The sequence below is a fragment of the Pinus tabuliformis genome, chromosome 9 (genome assembly GCF_031772625.1).
Source record: "Pinus tabuliformis cultivar Carrire ecotype Pingquan chromosome 9, CPIR1, whole genome shotgun sequence".
NCBI classification, from domain to species: Eukaryota; Viridiplantae; Streptophyta; class Pinopsida; order Pinales; family Pinaceae; genus Pinus; species Pinus tabuliformis.
The window spans coordinates 1239209460-1239226887 of NC_142307.1; positions in this window are offsets into that span (position 1 = coordinate 1239209460).

The window sequence follows — 17428 nt, forward strand, 5'->3', positions numbered from 1 at the left end:
TTTTTCGGCGTAAATCACATGAAATTTCATTTTTTGATGTGTTTCGGACCAACAAGTGTGGTTCATCGTCAGGACAAGTTGAAGAAACAGATCTAGCTTTGCCTATTAAATAGTTTGAGCAAGACAACCAATGGCTATATTTCCTGCTCAAACTATTTAATAGGCAAAGCAAGTACTAAATTGTTATTTAATATTTTGTGTTATAAAATAGAAATTCGTTTGATTGGGTAAATGAGTAATTAGTAGGTGATGTAAGAGTGCAGAAACACCCATAAATCAAAGTGTAGGATTTAAATGTCTTTTACTTTGTATTTTGCTAAAGCTTGAAAGGAGACTCACAAGCTTGAGTAGAAAATTGTTTTTTTTTACACTAGGTTTTATATTGACCTTTGGAGTTATGAACCACCAAAACCCGATTTAAGGAGCTAGAGAGAAAATCTAGCTACTTGAGCATAGATTCTTCTCTCATGAGACGATGAAAAAATGTCTCAAAGCTAGGCATTTGAATGAATCACCAAGGACATCCCTTTTGCATAGAAGGTAGATGAGAAAACTTGAGAAAGACCCTTTAGTTTTGAAAAGATAAAGAAAAGCCATTTTGCTTCATTTTTCTCCTTACCACATGCCTTTAATTGGGACAACAATGCACCAAATTCCTTAATAGGGGCATGCTCATCACGTACAAAGGTTGACAATTGGAATTCATTGACAATGCAAAATACAAAAGCCAACTTATTCCAACTTCGTTTGGGAGTGGTACATAAGTTGTTTTGAATATGCAACCGAATCAACCTAAATGCTTGATCTTGTTTATTTCTATCGGAAATATTTTCAACTATTTTTGTAGAAACTTGGTGGTTTTCACTTAACATTTTCCAGTCCCTTGGGTTTTAGCATCTATTGCATTTCCCTTTTCCACGTATGATAACTATAGGGAGTAAGAAACTCTATCACATTTAGCTACACAATACTTAAATTAAAAAAAAAATACCAAGTATTTTATAACCTCTCTCTCTCTCTCTCTCTCTCTCTCTCTCTCTCTCTATATATATATATATATATATATATATATATAATTTCCTTAAAACAAAAAACTATTTAAAATATAAAAAAAAATTGCCAATAAACTTTCTCAAAAAAAAAAATCATTTGTAATTGTTTTTTTTTTCTATAAATAAAAAATTTACTTCACTAAATTAAAAATTGGCCAAACCTGGTCAACTCTCTGGTTTACACCTATGAAAATCCAGACAATCCAATTGATAAGATATCTATTTCATTGTCACTAAACATGATACTCCCATCTTTCGTTCCAATCACATTATAACATATTTTAATATGGTCACTTAGGATTGATCAATGGAGAGCCTCATAGAGAAATACTACATCAAAATTCAACGACCTGTATAAGGAGAACCCAAGGTCGCTAGAAAACTGCAGGTAAACTAAATGGGAAAGAGCACTCTCTTTGTCGAAACAGTCACTAACTATTCTCCATCGACCAAAAATGCTACCATGCCTTCACACCACACACAAAAAACGATACCTCCTCTTCCACTTGCAGATCAATGGGTCACACATTCTAATGCTCCGTCACCAACACATACTCCCACAACCTTGATTTTCTCTGGATATTGAATCACACAAGAACCTTAGTAGCTTCACTTTGCAAATTACTGTTACTACTTTCAAATCCATTGGAATGCCTAGTAAGTAACAATAACTACATATGTATGGATCTAATAAATCAAAGAATTTGAAGAACAAAGGAAAATAATTCATTGTTGGAGGAAAATATGTTGTACAATAGTTTAATTTATAAGAGTAATGTAAGCTTCAAGCTATGGTTAGCATATATATATATATATATATATATATATATTTTAAGAAAATAAATTTCCAGAAGAAAAAAAGATCATCTTTTCATTGGAAAAGAGATTACATCAGCTTGATTTCAATATAAACTTTCACGTCAACTGTTGAAATTGACCATTAAACAACTGTCCATTTAGCCATGGGAAAAGAAAAACAAGAAACATCTAGAATTATATAAAACTACACAGTAACCTCTGGACCACAAGATGTTGGAATCTTACTCATCTTGACTATTTACAAAAATAGTACCTAGTCCATTGTTGGAATCTTGCTCATCCCGACTGTTTACAAAAATAGTACCTAGTCCATGACCTCCTAGACAGTCATCACAACATCAAAAGTCCAGCAACTTTATGTCATTGATTGGTTAAAACTACAAGATATCAATGTGACCTATATTAATAAATGTACCCTGTTCAAAAGAACTAAAGTGTATCATACTTGCATTGACCTACACTCCTCTCTTTGATAGTGAATTTACAACCCAATTTTTCTCCTTGTATATATGCATATAGGAGATATGTTGAAATGTCTACTCTAAGGTACGATACATGTCATCCAAGAAGATATGATAAAAGGATTGAAATTGGTTGACCCCTTTGTCGAGTCTATGATTCATTTTGAGTCCCCAAAAGCATGAATTTCCGTGATGCCCATCCGTTTGGCACATAGCAAAGTCCACCATAGAGAAATTAGTTCAGTTCAACTATTTGTACCCCTCACCCCCTCTCACCAAAAATGACGGAATGTACCAAGATGAATGATAATATATGCCCCACATCCACACATTCTTTGCACACACATCCCATCGAAAAATCCAACATGAAACTCCCTCCAAATGTCTTTCCATTGAATGCTTTTGTTACCTTCTTTCATTTTTTTTGCCCGGTCTCCCCAAAATAAGTATTAATTTTAGTGACAGTATCCTAGACATTTGTATCTTTCTAATAAAATATATTTTGGTTCTGACACACCCAAATACCCCAAAATATGTAAAAGGGTAGGGTTGCATAGTCCTTTTGTGAATCAAACCAAGAAGTAAGACATTGCTCAACCGAGCCCTTCATCTAGTGGTAGTGAATGTTTATGAGACTCAGTGCCCCTTCCAAAATTAAATATGCAAATGGAAAAAGAAAAAAAAGGTGGTGTAGGTACACTAGATACTCCATATAGCGAATGCATATGCCAGGCCCATAAAATACCCTATGGGTTAAATTTTCCTGAGTACTTTGTTGCTGAGAACCAACTAATTAAAAAATTCAAGTTTTAGTGGAGCTTCCTAGTACAAAATATTTTGATACCATGAGAACTTTAATACTTTTGGTTCCATCAATATTTTGAGATATATGTCCTTGAATACATTTTACCCCTTTTTATATAATCCCTCCCAACACATTTTATCCTCACTCTCTGATAGAAATGCACCAAATTGGTTTAACGTGCATGTATATTCCCTCCATTCAATCACACATCTTCCTGTAAATCCCAACTTTGTCAATGTCAGCCACGATCAAGTACCAGTATGGAGATTAAGTCCAACAATAGTCTGACTTCCATAATATATATATCCATCCTATATAAATGTTGTTGTAGAGGAGCAGTCAATGTATGAAAGACATCCATGCCCTTAATGGCATCCAAACCCACCTTAATTTTCTTCTCATAGTCAACTTCCCATTGAAAACCACCAAAAATCCAGTGCTTATTCCTCATCATACTGCACTAGATGTATGATGCCCCCTTCTTCTCCATCACCCCTCCTCTTATCCATTTTTTAGTTTTGTTGTAATGTAGACACTTCCCAAATATGATTTGTTGCCATATACAACTCCCAAATAGTGCTCTCCAAAGTTATTTTATAATAAGTGAGAAGTTGAATCTTTCATTATCTAATATACCCCAACCACCATCCTCTATTGGACAAGCTATAGTAAATGATCAAACTAAATGAATTTTCCTCCCCGGGTTGTTACCAAACCAAAGAAAATGAGCCATAATTTCATCAATTTTGTGTATAATGTCCATAGGAAGCATGTACAAATGCATCCAATATACAAACATATTTTATAGGATAGATTTGATTAATAGCACCAAGGAATAGCCATCTGAATTGTCAAACTGCTAGTTTCTTCTCGAATTTGAGTAGCAATCATTCCTAGTCATGATTAACCAGGGCAAATTTTAAGAACCACCTCAAATTTATATGTATAATAAATGGGCGAATCCCCATGATACATAGGAAAAATGGGAGGCGATTTTATCAATAATATAATATGTATATATAATTTTTTTGGTGAATCTCTCACCGGATTATATTATCTTGTAAAGTCATGGCGAATCTATCACTGGATTATAAAATCTTGTAAGATCTTGGAAAATCTTTCACTGAGTAATAAAAAGTGAAGTCTTGGCGAATGTTTTGTTAAAGTATGAAACCATATATGATAATAAGAAAACATATTCATTAAATTGTAATATACTAATATACATGTTTGGAAAAAAGAAACATAATTTTCTCTTCCTACAAACAATGTTGCAAGTTTCAGTGGCCATGTTTGTCAAGGTTCTCACTGAACACTCTTTCATATCCTTCTATTAGTTTTGATAATATTCCACAACAAAGTTCTTCTAGGTGTTGATCTTGATCACCAGTTCTGTCAAGGTAGGAGAGATTAATCTTTTCTCTACCACTTTTGTCAAGCTATCAAATTTATTTCTTATTCCATAGAGTCCAACTACGATATAAAAAAAAGAAAACATATTTTGTACCACTTTTGTCAAGCTATCAAATTTCTGTCTTATTCCATAGACTCGAACTGCGAGATAAAAAAAACACATTTTGTTTACCCCAACACGCCAACAAGTAGCAAGCCCCAACTATATAATATAAAGAAGTAGTAGGTATCCCAAAGGCCTGAAGGGGATGTAATGGAAAGAAGTGATCATTGCCAAAAGCCTTCCAATCAATATATTAATATATACATATAGATTTATTATTATTTTAATTGGAAATCTTCAATTAAATAATAAAATTTAATTATGTCTCTCCCAATCTAAATTGCTTATTAGCATAATTCACTACCTTCAAACGTCTTGCATTTTTTAACAACATTATAACATGTGGATTAATTTCTTTTTTGGTGCACAATCTCCGCCTTTTAGGAAAATATGGTGCACTGGCCCAACCCGTGCATATCATTATGACAAATTAAGAAAAATAGAGAAGATGAAAGGTTGTACACACCAACATATTTTTCAAGCACTGGCCCAACCCCTACAGACCATTACGACAAATTAAGAATAACAGAGAAGATGAAAGGTTGTACAAATCAACATATTTTTCAAACAACTAATCCAACATCAGTACCTTAACTTTTGCATGAAGATATCATATTGAGAACGTTTGAAAATTGGTGGGAAATCTGGGCATTGACTATGCGGAAAGAGTGATAAGATTTCACTGTTTTGATTTTTTTTTTTTTTTTTTTTTTTTTTAAATCAGAAAAACCAATATTAATGGAGATATTGGTATTTTTACTAAATTTTGTGAAGTAAGTAAATGTAACTTTAACCATTCACCTTAAGATGTTTTCTATAATATAATTTCCTAAGTCTATTTAATATCTTCATTATCATAAAAACCAACCTATATCCATCTTAACTCCACTTTTACCACTCTTGGAGGGATGAAAACTATGAAAACTATTTATCCCTCTCAGTACTTGGTAGACCCGGAATTAAGATGGATCTAAGCTAATAGAATTTCCCCTCTAAATAGTCTAGGCTCACATGAATACTATGATATTACCATGGGTCAATACCATGGGTTATCATAAACCTGTAGTTTAAAAACTACTATTAGTAATTTATAAAAATTAATAAAATTAATAATTGATTTTTATTTTATTTTTTTATTTTAACCAAATTAAAATGTTTAAGTGACATTAAATTACAAGATCCATTTTTACCCTTGATCTACCAAGCCTGAGGATCAAATATTTTTCACTCTATGCTAGTTTTCATATCACGATATTTGATCCCTCCTGGGGCTTAGTAGATCAGAGTAAAGATGGATCTATGCTAGTTTAATTGCCCCTTTAAATAGCCTACATTCCATGTGAATACCATGGGTCAATACAATGTGCCATCCTTTTTTTTATTAATACTAATATTAGGGTTAATAATGTTTTTTTGCATGGTATTAATAATAATTTGGCCCATGGTATTTGGCCCATAGGCTTCACCTAAATATAACACATTTTTTTAGTGTTCTTAAATATAATGTGACTTCTGGAGTAAATATGAAAAAATGTTTTATTTATTTACCATACCTCTCGTTTATTTGTATTTTTATTAATTTACCATACCTCTTTTATAAATATGGTATTTGGCCCATAGGATTCACTTAAGTAAAACCTTTTTTTGAGCCTTCTTAAATAGAAAGAGGGTTATGGACTAAATATAAAAAGAGGTTTTATTTATTTACCATACCTCTAGTTTATTTATATTTATATTTATTTATCATACTCCACTTTATTTATATATTTATTTATTTACACGTAAATATAAGGTGACTTGTGGAGTAAATATAAAAAAATATTTTCCATTACTCTTTATATGATTATGACTAAACAGATGCAAACTTGGAATATGGCAAGAACATTATTCAATCTTTAAATAAACATGAAAATAAGAGACTTGAATTTTTAAATAAAATGAATTATTCTTTTCTGACCATTTATTCCAAAAAAATAAGGTCATTTTCTCGAAATTAACCCCAATACCATGAAATATGGGAAAATGAAAGAAAAAAACCTTTTTCACACCGAATGTGGAGGGTGAAATAACTATCATAAATACCTATTCTTGAAAATTAGGGTGAATGGAAGGTTGTAACTCCTAATTTCAAGGGCTAAATTTACTTTTTTTACTCTCTCCCTTAAAATAAGGTGGGCTAACCTCCATACCTAATTTTTTTATAAAATAATTTGAGGCGATTTGTAACAATGTACTGTGATACAAAATATTCGCCCAACAAAAATATAAAACCACTTAATTTCGCCCAAGGGAAAAAATTCGCCCATAAAATTTTCCATGTAATTAACATACTTGTTCGGTTTGAGAATGAATCTAAGGTAGCTAAAACCAATATCTATATGAATTGATTCAATCTCATAAATGTATCAAATCTCTATACTCGCCAAATATTCCTTGGTGTTCACTATAAGTGAAAATTTTCTTTTGTTCATTTTTAGGCCTATATCCTCCTTAAATGTTGAAAGGATCGAATGCATATGTCACCATTCCTCAATATTACTCTCACTTCTTAGAAGTTGGTCATCCACAAACCAAGTGGGAGATGTGAATATTACCTATAAGGTGGATCCCAGTAAATGTTCACCTGTTCCTTACATCTGTGATGTTCCAGCTCAACCCATCGATAAATAGAATAAAAAACAAAGCGGGTAGTGCACACCCCTGGCAGAGCCCCCTCGAAGACTTAAAAAAGGATGTTGGGAGGCCATTGATATTTATGGAAAAAAATTGCAGTTTGAACATATGTCATTGTCCATTGTATGTTTTGTGCTATGAACCCAATCTTGTAAAGAGCCATACACAAATATTCCCAACCTATACAAGCATAAGCCTTAATTAAATCAATCTTCATAAGACCTATTTTTCTTTTACATACCTTAATGGAGTGCAAGAATTCATGCATGATAGAAACCACATCCTGTATAAATATTGATCAAGAAAGCCTAATTTCTCTAGAGATATATGTTTAGACAATATCAATTTCATTTTGTTGGTGATGAATTTCAAAATCATTTTGGAAACAGAATTACAGAGTGAGATCGGCTTGTATTCAAAAAAGGAGGTAGGGTGTTCCCTCTTGGGAATCAATGTGATGAAAGTGGCATTGACCATGCCCGGGATATATCCTTTGACTCTATATTCCTCTGTAGCCACTAGAAAGTTAGGCCCCATTAAATCCATTGAATGTATGAATAACTCTACCTCCCAAACATTAGGGTCAGGGATTTTATCCTTGGCGCTAGAACATAGGACCCCATGTTGTTCTTGATGCAAGAGCATCTAACCAAGGGTTGAATGTTTACTAAAGGAGTTAGTTTCCTAAGTTAGGATTTAATTATTTAATGTATTTTTCCTATAGTTTTATGAGAAAATGAGAATTATTGTAAATAGGAGAAGGTTCGAGAGTATTTTGGAAGAGTTGAGAGATTTGTGGGTTAGTTATATCTTATCTAGAGATAAGCGATTAGGTGAGAGTTTTATGGATCATAGAGATATTTTTGGAGTATGTTAAGGATCTAGAACCTACTTTGGGTTCAGATCCACTTGTATAAATCTAGGTGAGCCCATGAGGCATGTAAGTAGGAGTGAGAGTGAGGAATGGGAGGTCAATGATTAGGACAAGAGTTCTCCTGTAAATATTTTATTTATTATTGAATTATTTCTAAGATTTTATATGCATACATATTGTGTGGAGCTTAGAATTATTTTGTGTGGTAATTTTTAAGTTGCAGACCCTATGGTTAGTTTTCTGCATCATTTTTGGTATCAGAGCCTCATGTTAATGTTGCTCTAATTATTGTGAAGCATTTGATGTAAATAAATCCTGTTGTGATGTAGATTGGTCGAGTGATGCCTATGTATGGGTGTAATATGAATTGTTGGGCATGTTCTTGGTGAAGAGGATGCCAAGGCGCAGTGTAGCAACATTTGTTAAAATATGAAAATATCTTAGTAGAGCATAGGGTAAGTCGTAAGTTGGATTGGGAGGAACCTAGATTGAGAATGTGATTATACTGTCGATTGGGTGAGCATTGTTTAAGCACGTCATTTCATTATGTATGGGTTAATGGATTCTATTATGGGTGACCTTTTGATCACACTTTAGAATTGCTATATTGGTTCCCAGATAAAAAATTCTTTGGTGCAAGATTTGACTCGGATTTTGAAACCTAGTTATGAAGGGTTAAAGTGCTGTCTAAAGTGAGATCGTGAAACTATCTTAAGCGTAGCGGAAGCATGGTGAGAAGTATGATAAATGTCCAGTAACTTGCTGCCATTGTGAATAAAGCCAAGTTGTAAAGTGGTCAAACCTGATAATTGCTTCAAGCACAGAACATCATCAAGCATATGCAACATAAGTCAAGGACGAGGTTGCGTAGAGAAAGGAGTTGTATTTGCACATTATTCTTGCTAAAAGAGGAGTCTCCTATTGCTGTTGTAGATAATAATGACCTATTGCGTCATAATTCATCTTGCTAGAAATTGACTAGGAGAGGTGAAAATCTCTCATGTGAAAGGTAGAAAAAGTCGTTGTTGAATAGTCAACAAGTGATGAAAATGAATTGTTGTGTCATAATTCTTCTTGCTAGAAATTTACTAGGAGAGTTGAAAAGCTCTGATGTGAAAGGCAGAAAAAGTAGTTGTTAAATAGTCGACACATGAGATAAAAAAGAGGGCTATTTTTGAAATTAACTAAGGTATCACTTGTTGTGTCATAATTCTTCTCGCTAGAAATTTACTAGGAGAGTTGAAAAGCTCTGATGTGAAAGGCAGAAAAAGTAGTTGTTAAATAGTCGACACATGAGAAAAAAAAAAGAAGGGCTATTTTTGAAATTAACTAAGGTACCTTGCTCGTGGCTCAATAAATCCAAGCACGTGATTTATATAAAATTCGATAATTGAAAATTTCTATAAGTGAGCCTGCAGATTTGTATTGTACTATTTTTTCCCAACCAACTTTGGTATTCAACGTTACATTAGGTGAATATATTAATACTAAATATAAATTTTTTGAAAGTAAATAGTAAAGGTAAATGTGAAAGTAAATGGTAAAGGTAAATTGGTGTTGTGTCAAAGGGTTATAAAGCATGGTGGCTTTTATGAAGATAGCGGATAAGTGGTCAAGGAATGAGAAAATCGTATGCCTAACAAATTTATGTATGAGTCAGTATAAGTATTATTTTATTTGCTATATCTAATTAGTAATTAGAAATGCTTAGTAATTATTTTCATATGGGTGGAGAGAAACCATATGGTTAGAATAAATGTTGAATGATAAATTGTGAGTTGTGTTGCACACGGGTTTGAGTGGGTGATATATTCTTTCATAAAACCATGTGTGGGTTTGAGAATCCATAGCTTTCTTTATTCACATATTGTAATGATGGTAATGTATAAAATGGTATATGCACATGGTTTATACAAAAATCATGAATGGTATATATATACCATCAACAAATTTTCAAGGTACCTAAATTTGCATATGGGTTGAAATCTCTCTTTAATTAAATGAAGAGTGTATGTGATTGTGGACATGATAAAGGAGATGAAGATGACTATGGATAGTTATTTGCAGAATTCAGAGAAAAACCACAGTGATGCTATAACAATTGGTGTACATGATGAAGAGTTCGAGAAAGAGATTGTTGAGTTAAAGGCACGACTTGACGTGTTGATGGAGTTGTTACAAAGTCAAAAACATGGATGGGTAATGAAGAAGATATTTAGATGGCCAATCAAGAAGTTGATTGCAAGGAGACAAAAACATAAGCTAAAATTTTTGTTAAAGGAAGCACAAAAAATCCAGTTAACCGAGATGAATGCATGCATTTGTGAACTAGAACAAGGACCAATGGTTGGTGAGGATGATGATGATATTGAAATAAAATCTGTTGATATGAACGTGGGTTCGATTCCCACAAATGGCCCCACAAATTTTTTATAAGATCAATATAAAGACTTGAGGACATAATCATCTGACAAGACTATAAAGCCTTATGTTTTTAAATCTGACAGTTGGTCTGTGGATGCAGGATATGTTGTAGAGGATGGGAGGGACACTAAATCTATTTCATACAGGGATGAAGACCAGTCCCTTGAAATGATTTCTGAAAGAGACCATAAAATGCTTATGAAATGTGAAGAAGAATTACAATTGCTAGAGAAGATGTTGATGGAACCTGAATCCAATCAAGTTGTAGATAGAGAAGAGAAATGTTCAATCAGTAAGGATGTGGAACCTAAATGTAATTTACAATTTAATAATGATGAATTGATATTCAAAACGAGTAACAGTAAATTTCAGCTAGAAACTAGATTGGATACCGAAATTGAAGAATTAAGGAAACTGATGGAAAAAGTATACAAACCAAGATATTGTGAGATGAAGCAAAAAGAAAAAAACTTGCTACATTTGATTTCTCGAGTATACAACAAAAAAGAAGGAGGAAAATTGCAGCATAAAATCTGGAAGCCTAGAAGACGAGAGAAGACAACCATAAAACAACAAGAACATGACACAACAACATATTTAATGTACATGAAAATTTTGGATCCAAGAGGAGTTTTATCAACTTATAAAGACATATGGTCGAGAGACCATGATTTTATTTTACCTGGGTAGTCCGATGTTGGAGAATCTAACCTAGGGTTGAATGTTTAGTAAAGGAATTATTTTCCTAAGTTAGGATTTAATTATTTAATGTATTTTTCCTATAATTTTAGGAGAAAATGAGAATTATTGTAAATAGGACAAGGTTCGAGAGTATTTTGGAAGAGATGAGAGATTTGTGGGTTAGTTATATCTTATCTAGAGATAAGGGATTAGGTGAGAGTTTTTATGGATCATGAGAGATATTTTGGGATTTTGTTAAGGATATAGAACTTACTTTGGGTTTAGATCCACTTGTAAATCTAGATGAGCCCATGAGGCATGTAAGTAGGAGTGAGAGTGAGGAACGAGAGGTCAATGAGTAAGCCAAGAGTTCTCTTGTAAATATTTTATTTATTAATAAATTATTTATGAAATTTTATGCACATACATATTGTGTGGAGCCCAGAATTTTTTTTTGTGTTAATTTTTAAGGTACAGGCCCTATGGTTAGTTTGTTGCATCAGTTCCTCTTTCGAGATCGACTTCCCCAATAATACATTGTCCCCGTCAGAAAACATATATGGTCGATGATTAATACAATCCATTTGAGCCATGCAAGATGAGTCCTTCCCTTGAAATTGTTTCCTCAAAAAGTTGATAACAAAGTGTTGTAATTCGGACTAGGTAGTGATATACTCTCCAACCTCGTTCCGCAAACCCCATATGCCATTTTGTTTCCTTCTACTCGACACATGTAAGAATAAACAAGATGTAGAAGATAAGAATGATGCGTAAGTTTACGATTTCCAAGGATTCTCTATTACAACTTAACAGTTGAAAATAATAAATGTTACTGCTAATTGTTACGGAGTAAACCTTAATTTGGTCTAATGAACAAGTATCTAATAATTGAAGAAATTTGTAGAGAATATTTTCACAGGCTTAATACATGATTCCATTCTAAACAATAACTTGGTTGGTAATGTGGAATATATATAGTCCACAATAATTCTAAATCTATATGAAATTCAATTTATACCGGGCTTGATATAATCTACAATTTCGTTGAGTATATGGTTGAATAGATAAGTCCTCACAATGTGCAATTAAATTAAAATGTGAAACCATGCACTATGTTCCAATATATAAGTCTATTAACAATATTTATGAATGAAAATAAATTTTGGTGCACAATATAATTTTATTTTTAACATTTATAAATGAAAAATAAAATTAAAAGGCTTTGAGATTTTCAATATTAATATTTTACATTTAAATATTTTTTTTAAAGTATTGGAAAAATGATGTATTTAAGTATTTGAAAGATGTACAACTCTGTATTAAGTTTTAAATAGATGAATTTTTTTGTTACTAATTAAATTCTTTATCTAACTCAAACTTGACAACCATGAAATTAAACTGCATTTACAAAATAGTTAGTTAAAAGTATTGGAAAAAATTGTAGGCTCTCCATCTATTTCTTACTATAATATAATATATTATAAAAAACTAAAATAGAGTATTATATCAAATTAAAAAAATATATAATATTTTAAATTGTTAAAAATACAATAATTATAAATATGTAATGATAATTATATTATAATTATTTTCAATAATCATATATATATATATATATAATTTTAAGCTCACGACCAAGCCACACACCAAATTGGTGTATGCGACTCCCTTGTTTGTGGGACAAGGGATCCACCTATGTGTAACGATTTGACTGCTAAGTCTACGAAGGCATACATACTCTACCACCCTCTGGTTTTGAACCTGTGATTTTTTTCGAGAAAACACATGCTTTTAACCTTTAGGCCCACTCAAACTCTATATATATGAATTATTCACAAATTATATAAATAATATTTTATAAAATAAATCAGAGCAATTAATAAAAAAGAAGTGAGAAGGAATTTAAAATAATTATATTTAGTGTTTAAAAAAGTTATAATATTAAAAATAAATTGCATGATGATAATAATAATAATATTTTTATTTATAGGACAAGGGACCCACTTTTAATAATACTCTATCCTTTTAGATTTAAAATGTAACCTATTTTAAAGAAGGACATATTTAAACCATTAGACTCCTTCAAGATATAAATTATATCTAGATATAAAACACACATAAACACAAATTGATTTTTGAAATGTTTTTAAATATTAAAACAATTTTATTTTGTTTTTTATTAATTCTTCTTAATACTTGTTTTTAAATATTAATATATTTTCATTTTACATGTTTTTTTCTTTTTTGTATTTCTCTTAATACCTAATATATTTTGTTCGCTTGGGATAGCTCAATTGGAAATGGTTGTGGAAATGAAGTCTCACTGAATTAGAAGTATTGGGTTCAAATCTTGTGTTTTCCCCCCTATCGGGGTGAGAAGTTGGACATGATGAAGATGTAGTCTTATCAAGCTTACAAAACAAATACCTAATATATTTCAAATGAAGATAAATTAGATTGATAAGACATTGAGTATTAGATATTTTTTAAATTTAGATAAATTCGCATTACAACATTAAGTAGTGTATTGGATATAGTATGATAAAGCTACTTACATTGAATAATGCTACAAACCTTCTAAAATGTTGTAAAGAATTAATGCAGTTTTAGTTGATGTTGAAACGCTTAAGGGATTAATGCATCTTATGTTGATGTTATTATTGGTAGGATCATTATTTTAATAGCTCTCTTTTGGTTAATGCTAGTTTTAGTTTGGTGTAGAGAAAACACAATTAAGTCTGTTTGAATGGAAGCTTGAATGTTCGTTTAGGTGGATAGTCATCCTTAGATCAAATTATAAGCATATATCTATTATTTGCATCCCAAGTATTTAATTGTAGACTATCAACTTTCTACATGAAAATTTACTATATATAAATGATGAACATTATATCACGGCAAATTAGAAGATTTATGCTACATAAGTTCCTATGTATATATGATGTACCAAACTTGATGAAGTAGAGCTAGATGTAGTTCCACCTAATGCATGCGGAAATATATTTTGGAGCCCCTATATATACTTGAGGGATGTGGTCTTCATGTGGAGAGACAACCAATATCACCTCATGAAAGATAAAAATCCTTAAATGTCAATGCACATAAGGGAAAGTCAAAGATCTCACTAGTAAGTGCCAACCAAGCCATAAATGTGAGTAGTTTTAACAATAAGCATGTTTCGTTGTTTTCAAGAGAAAATAAGATTGTAGAAGATTCCATGAGATTTAAGTCATCCCTTGAGGGGTGCACTAAATAACATAAAAGACAACTAGAAGATTTTTTATAAGTGTACTAGGGTGTGTTCTAGGAACCTAAAGGGCTACCACCCAAGATAGAAGTGGAGCAAGAGATTTCATTCTTTCTAGAATATCCATCGCCAAACATTAGATTATATAGGTAGTCCATTATTGATGAAAATAAGGTGAAAAATTCATTGCAACAACTGCTAGAACATGTAGTCATTCGTCTAAGTACCTTACAATGTGGATCATCCATCATCATTGTGCTGAACAAATATGGGACTTAGAGTATGTGCATTGATTACATGGTGTTAAACAAAATTATGCTAAAGAACAAGTACTCTCTTCCCAAGAGAGATGATTTTCTTGATCAGTTGCAACAAGATAAATACTTCACCAAGTTGGATTTAATGTTAGGATATCACTAGGTTTGGGTCAAACAAGAGGATGCTTGGAAAATTGCCTTCAAAATTAGAAATTTTTTTATAAGTGGCTAGTTATGTCATTTGGCCTACGTAATGCACCAAATATGTTCATGAGGTTAATGAATGATATACTACACCCTTTTATAGATTCATTTGTTATTTTTTATTTCAATGATATACTAGTATATAATGATATTTGAGAGGAACAAATCTCACATTTGATGTCGGTGCTAAAGACATTAAAGAAGCACCAACTATTGGAAAATTTCTAGAAGTGTGAGCTTGCATAATAATCTTTGGTGTATCTAAGGTATGTGATATTCGGAAAAGAGTTGAAGTTAGATCGCACCAAGATGGAGACCATATTAAAGTGGTCGGTGCCTACTAATGTTTCTAAGGTCAGTATTATTAATAGGGAAGCCCAACACTTAAAGAAATTTAAAGCCTCATTTTTAGAATTAGCAACACCACACCATATCATAATAGTAAGTTGCAAGAGTTTATAGTGTGGGAAGGGTCAGCAGAGGGACTTTAAGGAGTTGAAGAAGAAGATCAATCAAGCATTAGTTGTGTCATTACCCAAATTACAATAGCCCCTTAAAGTGGAGATAGAAGAAAGTGTGTATGCTGTGAGAGTGGTATTGATGCAAAGAGGAAAGCTTATATGCTACCATTCTAAAGTATTTCATGAGGAATTTTTTAACTACCCTACTTATGAAAAGGAGCTTTATGCCTTGGTATAGGTTGTTGAGAAGTGGAATTACTACATGATGAGAAAGGAGACAATGATCCCCACTTATCACCAACCACTATAGTATGTTCAATTCTAGAGTAAGCTACAAACAAACTTGCATTACAAGGGATGGGTGTAACATCCGTCAACATGCCACGTACAAAAATGAATGAGATTATTCTTTTTAACAAATTTATCGACATGTAGCATCCATAAATGACTTATCACATACTCCTAATCTAATAATCTAATGATATAATCACAATAATTAAGTGAAATAACCATAGGAATGGACCAACAAATTATGTAAAGGAATAATCCTTAGTGGAACTTGTTTTCATAATGAAATATGCTACAAATTTTCATCATTAACATAACTCAATTAATGATGAATTCTTAAAAAAAGGATGAATGATATAATTTCCAACTTTATTAAAGGTGGTAATATCATTAGGATAACCAATTGGGAAAACACATAAATGGACACCGATATTATCCTAGAGACCCCAAAGGAAAAACTAGCAAACACTTATTTTTATTAAATGTTTCATGAGGGAGTTCATCCCTCACTCGATAACAACAAGGGAGCCTATTTCTTGTCCAGCGTTGGTATTTTACAAAAGAAAAATAATCTTTCATTCAAGCATCATTAACTAGATGTCCAAACATTAAACATGTCATATTTCTCAATCGCATTACCCAATAGTTCCTAAAGCATAATATCCTCATAGAATGACTATTTACCATATTAACCATATTCCCCATCATGCATCACTGTTATCAAACCATAACAAGTTAGTAATATATTTTAGTAAACCAAGTTTCCCATTGTAAAATTGCATCCAACGATCTTTCTCTTTACATGTACAATAGTTGTATATAGTCATTTCATCATTTGTAATAGTATTAGCGGTATTCCATCATTTGATCATTGCAAAAGATATTATTTTAGAATCTATCACTCAATTCTTCACGAAAGTCATGATTCTCCCCTACAAATACTATTCTTAGTAAACATTCTAATGTGAGTATTATTTGTAATTCTTGAAATATCAAATATTCCAAACCCAAAACATTAATGTTAAGTTTCTATAATACTAGTGATTCCCCCATTACTATTTTCATTGTAGCCCTTTATTGTTATTGGTGTGCCCCTGTTGTCCCCACATTTTTATTATTGTGCCCCATAGAAGCCCACTATTGTTATTGTTGTTCCCTTATGTTATTGTTGTTATGTCAGCTTTGATACATTGTGACCCCTTAGACGCCTATATATAGATAAGAGGTTTCGTCATTTGTATCATCCAAGAATTGTTCATTTGTGTAATGTAAAGGAGGTTTCCCCCTCAAAGAGGCTTATTTTGAAGTAGTTGATCTATTTGCTCTTCTATTTTGTGAGCTGGTTGCATGACATTTGGTATCAGAGCTTTGGATTCTAAGGTTTCGCTGATCCAAACAGGTCATCATGGCATTTTCGCTATAAATTTTTTATAAGACGTTTTAGAAGCTAAAAAAACTCATTTGAGCCGAAATCATGATGACCCTTGGATCAGAATTTCAGAGCTTCGCTCGCTATATTTTTGGAGATATGATAGAAGGAAGTTATGGTTTTTGCAGGATCCTGAATTACATCCCAAACAGGTGACCGTGGGAAAATCATCATAAGATGATAGCTTGTAGGTTTTATGTGCATCGTTTTCAGGTCTGAAGGTTGAAACAGTGACAG